Raw genomic sequence first — 6,055 nt, forward strand, 5'->3', positions numbered from 1 at the left:
TCCCCTCCCCATCCTCCCCCCATTGCCGCCCTTCCCCCAACAATCACGTTCACTGGGGGTTCAGTCTTAGCACACCAAGGGCTTCCCATTCCACTGGTGATCTTACTAGGATATTCATTGCTACCTATGAGGTCAGAGTCCAGGGTCAGTCCATGTGTAGTCTTTAGGTAGTGGCTTAGTCCCTGGAAGCTCTGGTTGCTTGGCATTGTTGTTCATATGGGGTCTCGAGCCCCTTCAAGCTCTTCCAGTTCTTTCTCTGATTCCTTCAATGGGTCTCCTATTCTCAGTTCACTGGTTTGCTGCTGGTATTCGCCTCTGTATTTGCTGTATTCTGTCTGTGTCTCTCAGGAGAGATCTACATCCCGCTTCAGTCGGCCTGCACTTCTTTGCTTCATCCATCTTGTCTAATTGAGTGGCTGTATATGTGTGGGCCACATGTATGGCAGGCTCTGAATGCGTGTTCCTTCTGTCTCTGTTTTAATCTTTGCCTCTCTATTCCTTTCCAAGGGTATTCTTGTTCCCCTTTTAAAGAAGGAGTGAAGCATTCACATTTTGATCATCCGTCTTGAGTTTCGTTTGTTCTAGGGATCTAGGGTAATTCAAGCATTTGGGCTAATAGCCATTATCAATGAGTGCATACCATGTGTGTTTTTCTGTGATAGGGTTACCTTACTCAGGAAGATATTTTCCAGTTCCAACCATTTGCCTATGAATTTCATAAAGGCATTGTTTTTGATAGCTGAGTAATATTCCATTGTGTAGATGTACCACATTTTCTGTATCCATTCCTCTGTTGAAGGGCATCTGGGTTCTTTCCAGCTTCTGGCTATTATAAGTAAAGCTGCTATGAACATAGTGGAGCACGTGTCTTTTTTATATGTTGGGGCAACTTTTGGGTATATGCCCAAGAGAGGTATAGCTGGATCCTCAGGTAGTTCAATGTCCAATTTTCTGAGGAACACCCAGACTAATTACCAGAATAGTTTTACCAGTCTGCAATCCCACCAACAATGTTGGAGTGCTTCTCTTTCTCCGCATCCTCGCCAGCATCTTCTGTCATCTGAGTTTTTGATCTTAGCCATTCTCACTGGTGTGAGGTGAAATCTCAGGGTTGTTTTGATTTGCCTTTCCTTTATGACTAAAGATGTTGAACATTTCTTTAGGTGTTTCTCAGCCATTCAGCATTCCTGAGCTGTGAATCCTTTTCTTAGCATGGGAGATCTTTCCATCTTCTGAGGTCTTCTTCAATTTCTTTCTTCAGAGTCTTAAAGTTCTTATTGTACAGATCTTTTACTTGCTTGGTTAAAGTCACACCGAGGTACTTTATATTGTTTGGGTCTATTATGAAGGGTGTCGTTTCCCTAATTTCTTTCTCGGCTTGTTTCTCTTTTGTGTAGAGGAAGGCTACTGATTTATTTGAGTTAATTTTATACCCAGCCAATTTGCTGAAGTTGTTTATCAGCTTTAGTAGTTCTCTGGTGGAACTTTTGGGATCACTTAAATATACTATCATATCATCTGCAAATAGTGATATTTTGACTACTTCTTTTCCAATCTGTGTCCCCTTGATCTCCTTTTGTTGACTGATTGCTCGGCTAGGACTTCAAGAACTATCTATATTCAATTAGTACGGAGAGAGTGGACAGCCTTATCTAGTCCCTGATTTTAGTGGGATTGCTTCAAGTTTCTCTCCATTTAGTTTAATGTTAGCAACTGGTTTGCTGTATATGGCTTTTACTATGTTTAGGTATGGGCCTTGAATTCCTATTCTTTCCAGGACTTTTATCATGAAGGGGTGTTGAATTTTGTCAAATGCTTTCTCAGCATGTAATGAAATGATCATGTGGTTTTGTTCTTTCAGTTTGTTTATATAATGGATCACGTTGATGGTTTTCCGTATATTAAACCATCCCTGCATGCCTGGAATGAAGCCTATTTGATCATGGTGGATGATTGTGTTGATGTGCTCTTGGATTCGGTTTGCCAGAATTTTATTGAGTATTTTTGGGTCGATATTCATAAGGGAAATTGGTCTGAAGTTCTCTTTCTTTGTTGGGTCTTTGTGTGGTTTAGGTATAAGAGTAATTGTGGCTTCACAGAAGGAATTCGGTAGTGCTCCATCTGTTTCAATTTTGTGGAATAGTTTGGATAGAATTGGTATGAGGTCTTCTGTGAAGGTCTGATAGAATTCTGCACTAAACCCGTCTAGACCTGGGCTCTTTTTGGTTGGGAGACCTTTAATGACTGCTTCTATTTCATGAAGAGTTATGGGGTTGTTTAACTGGTTTATCTGTTCCTGATTTAACTTCAGTACCTGGTATCTGTCTAGGAAATTGTCCATTTCCTGAAGATTTTGAAGTTTTGCTGAATATAGGCTTTTGTAGTCGGAGCTGATGATTTTTTGAATTTCCTCTGAATCTGTTGTTATGTCTCCCTTTTCATTTCTGATTTTTTAATTTGGACACACTCTCTGTCTCCTATCTTTAGTCTGGCTAAGGGTTTATCTATCTTGTTGATTTTCTCAAAGAACTAACTTTAGGTTCTGTTGATTCTTTCTATGATCCTTTTTGTTTCTACTTGGTTGATTTCAGCTCTGAGTTTGATTATTTCCTGCCTTCTACTCCTCCTGGGTGTATTTGCTTCTTTTTGTTCTAGAGCTTTTAGGTGTGCTGTCAAGCTGCTGACATATGCTCTTTCCTGTTTCTTTCTGCAGGCACTCAGCGCTATGAGTTTTCCTCTTAGCACAGCTTTCATTGTCTCCCATAAGTTTAGGTATGTTGTACCTTCATTTTCATTACATTCTAAGAAGTCTTTAATTTCTTTCTTTATTTCTTCCTTGACCAGGTTTTCACTTATTAGAGCATTGTTCAACTTCCATGTATATGTGGGCATTTTTCCCTTATTGTTATTGAAGACCAGCTTTAGCCTGTGGTGGTCTGATAGGATGCATGGGATTATTTCTATATTTCTATATCTCTTTAGGTCTTTTTTGTGATCAATTATATGGTCAATTTTGGAGAAAGTACCATGAGGTGGTGAGAAGAAGGTATATCCTTTTGTTTTACGATAGAATGTTCTATAAATATCATTTAAGCCAATTTGGTTCATGACTTCTCTTATTCTGTCTATGTCTCTGTTTAATTTCTGTTTCCATGACCTGTCCATTGATGAGGGTGGGATGTTGATATCTCCTACTATTATTGTGTGAGGTGCAATATGTGTATTGAGCTTTAGTAAGGTTTCTTTTATGTATGTAGGTTCCCTTGTGTTTGTGGCATAGATATTTCGGATTGACAGTTCATCTTGTTGGATTTTTCTTTTGATGAATATGAAGTTTCCTTGCTTATCTTTTTTGATGACTTTTAGTTGAAAATTGATTTTATTCGATATTAGAATGGCTACCCCAGCTTGCTTCTTCAGTCCATTTGCTTGGAAAGTTGTTTTCCAGCCTTTCACTCTGAGGTAGTGTCTGTCTTTGTCTCTGAGGTGTGTTTCCTATAGGCAGGAGAATGCTGGGTCCTCATTGTGTATCCAGTTTGTTAATCTATGTCTTTTTATCGGGCAGTTGAGATCATTGATGTTGAGAGATATTAAGTAAAACTGATTATTGCTTCCTGTTTTATTCATATTTGGATGTGAGTTTATGCTTGTGTGCTTTTCTTCTCTTTGTTTTGTTGCCAAGACGATTAGATTCTTCCTGTTTCTAAGGTGTAGCTTGCCTCCTTATGTTGGGCTTTACCATTTATTATCCTTTGTAGGGCTGCATTTGTAGAAAGATATTTCATAAATTTGGTTTTCCATGTAATATCTTCGTTTCTCCATCTATGTTAATTGAGAGTTTTGCAGGATACAGTAACCTGGGCTGGCATTTGTGTTCTCTTAGGGTCTGTATGACATCTGTCCAGGATCTTCTGGCTTTCATAGTCTCTGGTGAGAAGTCTGGTGTAATTCTGATAGGTCTGCCTTCATATGTTACTTGAACTTTTTCCCTTACTGTTTTTAATATTCTTTCGTTATTTTGTACATTTGGTGTTTTGACTATTATGTGATGGGCGGAGTTTCTTTTCTGGTCCAATCTATGTGGAGTTCTGTAGGCTTCTTGTATGCTTATGGGCATCTCTTTCTGTAGGTTAGGGAAGTTTTCTTTAATGATTTTGTTGAAGATATTTACTGGTCCTTTGAGCTTGGAGTCTTCACTCTCTTCTATACCTATTATCCTTAGGTTTGATCTTCCCGTTGAGTCCTGGATTTCCTGTATGTTTTGGACCAGTAGGTTTTACTGCTTTACATTATCTTTGACAGTTGTGTCGATGATTTCTATGGAATCTTCTGCTCCTGAGATTCTCTCTTCAATCTCTTGTATTCTGTGGGTGATGCTTATATCTACAGCTCCTTGTCTCTTCCTTTGGTTTTCTATATCCAGGGTTGACTCCCTTTGTGCTTTCTTTATGGCTTCTATTTCCATTTTTAATTCCTTCACCTGTTTGATTGTGTTTTCCTGGTATTCTTTCAGGGATTTTTGTGATTCCTCTCTATAGGCTTCTACTTGTTTATTTATGTTTTCCTGCATTTCTCTAAGGGATTTCTTCATGTCTTTCTTGAAGTCCTCCAGCGTCATGATCAAGTATGATTTTAAATCTAGATCTTGCTTTTCTGGTGTGTTTGGATATTCCATGTTTGTTTTGGTGGGAGAATTGGGCTGCGATGATGCCATGTAGTCTTGGTTTCTGTTGCTTGGGTTCCTGCGCTTGCCTCTCACCATCAGATTATCTCTCGTGTTACTTTGTTCTGCTATTTCTGACAGTGGCTCGACTGTCCTATAGGCCTGTGTGTCAGGAGTGCTGTAAACCTGTTTTCCTGTTTTCTTTTAGTCAGTTATGGGAACAGAGTGTTCTGCTTTGGGGCGTGTAGTTTTTCCCATCTACACGTCTTCAGCTATTCCTGTGGGCCTGTGTCCTGAGTTCACCAGGCAGGTCGCTTGGAGCAGAAAACTTGGTCTTCCCTGTGGTCCCAAGGCTCAATTTTGCTCATGGCGTGTTGCTTATGAGCTCTCCGTGAGGGCGGCTGCCAGCAGGTCCCTCGCCGCCTTTCCGGGAGTCCCCGTGCACCAGGGTCCCAGATGTCGTTAGGTGTTTTTCTCTGGAGTCAGAAATGTGGGCAGAGTGTAGTCTCTTCTGGCTTCCCAGGTGTGTCTGCTTCTCTGCAGGTTTAACTCTCCCTCCCACGGGATTTGGGTGCAGAGAACTGTTGATCTGGTCCCTTCAGGTTCCAGCGGTGTCTGGGGCACAGGGGACCTGCAGCTCTAGTGCCCCTATATGCGGTCCCCAGAGGCCTTATACAGTTTCCTCTTGGGCCTGGGATGTGGGCAGGGGTGGGCAGTATTGGTGTTCTCTTCTGCTCTGCTGTCTCAGGAGTGCCCACCTGTCTGGGTTGTGAGTTCTCTCTCCCATGGGCTTTGGGAGCAGTGAGCTGTGGGCGGGGATCATCGAGGTTGGGATTCCGGCTAAAAACCGGAGGTTTCTGTTCCCAGAGAAATTTTGCCTCCATGTGTCCTGAGACCACCAGTCAGGTGGCTGGGAGCAGAAAGGTTGGTCTTACCTGAGGTCCCGTGGCTCAAGCTTGCTCCTGGTTATTCCTTTGGAGCTCTCCGAGGTGGCGGCAACCAGGAGGACCTCTGCTGCCTTTTCCGGGAGCCCTTTGTGCACCAGGGTCCCAGATGTCATTAGATGTTTTCCTCTGGAGTCAGACATGTGGGCAGAGTGTAGTCTCTTCTGGCTTCCCGGGCATGTCTGCCTCTCTGAAGGTTTAGCTCTCCCTCCCACGGGTTAGGGTGCAGAGAACTGTTGATCCGGTCCCTTCAGGTTTCGGCGGTGTCTGGGGCCCCATAATTTTCTTGAAAGTATTTTTTGGCCCTTGAAGTTGGGAACCTTCACTCTCTTCTATACCTATTATACTCAGGTTCAGTCCTTTCATTGTATCCTCAATTTCCTAAATTCTTTCAGATCGGAGCTTTTTGATTTTTGTATGTTCCTTGGGTGTTGTGCCTATATCTTCC

This window comes from Rattus norvegicus, chromosome 5 (genome assembly GCF_036323735.1).
Source record: "Rattus norvegicus strain BN/NHsdMcwi chromosome 5, GRCr8, whole genome shotgun sequence".
Lineage (NCBI taxonomy): Eukaryota > Metazoa > Chordata > Mammalia > Rodentia > Muridae > Rattus > Rattus norvegicus.